The sequence below is a fragment of the Rhea americana genome, unplaced genomic scaffold (assembly GCF_003343005.1).
Source record: "Rhea americana isolate MKP2758 unplaced genomic scaffold, rheAme1 scaffold_532, whole genome shotgun sequence".
Taxonomy (NCBI): domain Eukaryota; kingdom Metazoa; phylum Chordata; class Aves; order Rheiformes; family Rheidae; genus Rhea; species Rhea americana.
In genome coordinates, this window is record NW_028186682.1 from 130661 (window position 1) to 131908 (window position 1248).

Consider the following 1248-nt stretch of genomic DNA (forward strand, 5'->3'; position numbering starts at 1 on the left):
GCGGCCGCAGCTGGCGGCCCCGCTGCCGCCGCCGCCGCCCGGGCCGCCATTGGGCGCCGCGGCRGGGGCTGCCCCTGTCTCCATGTGTCCCCGCTCTCTGCCCTGCGGCTCCGTTAACCCTTCCCAGCACCGGTGGGCAGAMGGCCCCGGGCAGGCCCTGCCGCCACGCGGGGCCGGGCAGGCCTGGGGAGGCCGGGCCGGGGCCTCACTTGGATCCGGGAGGCCGTGTTGGTACCGGGAAGCCGGGCCAGGCCGGGGTCTCGCTCAGATCCGGGAGGCCATGTCGGTACCTGGAGGCCAGGCCGGGCCGGGGCCTCTCTCAGACCAGGGAGGCCATGTTGGTACCTGGAGGCCGGGCCGGGCCGGGGCCTCTCTCAGACCGGGGAGGCCATGTCGGTACCGGGAAGCCAGGCTGGTCCCGGGGTCTCGCTCGGATCGAGGCCTGTCACCTGCCTCCTCCTGGCTCCCTCCCAGGCACCCGCAGCTCCRTGAGCGACGGGGTTTCCTTTTCCTGAGTTGGTGCTGCGTGTCATGCGGTGGGATTTGGTCTGATTTAGGTGAATGCCYGTAGCCCCGGGGGAGAGCCGGGGTGGGGGGGAACCGGCAGGCGCCTGTTCCCGATCGTGCCCTGCGCCAGGCAGCGCAGGGTGGCCTCRTCCTGACCCCTGCATCGGGGCAGCACTGGGGTGTCTGGGGGCAGCCATCATTCCCAGCCCGGAGGTTCTGTGTCCTCCACACTCCCCTCGGGCGAGCTCATGGCGAATTAAAGGCCGCTCTCGGCCTGTACGTTCTGTCTCCATCTGAGACGAGGCACCCAGYGCGGCCTGGCCCGGTGCCTCCCGCACGGCCCGGGGGACGGCAGAGCCAGGCCCGGGAGTGGCTCCGGGGTGACGTGCTCTGAGGTCCGGGAGCGGCTCCAGGGCGTGCAGGATGGCTCTGGGGTGATGCGCTGCGGGGCCCGGGGTGGCTCCGGGGTGATGTGCTCTGGGCTCCCTCGGCAGTACCGCGGGTGGTACCGTAGGGCACTGCGGGGTACTGGGCTTGCTGGGGCGTTTAGGCGGGGGTACTGGGCAAAACTGGGATGCCCAGATGGAGGCACTGGCTGTTACTGGGGCTCCCGGAGTGCCCAGGTGGGGACACGAGGAGTCACTGGAGGTGGTGTCACACCGAGSTGGCGGTGCCGGGGGCGGCGTGCTCGGCGCGGTGCAGCCGTGCGCAGCCGGGCGCGCGCGGCGCGGGGCGGCTCCC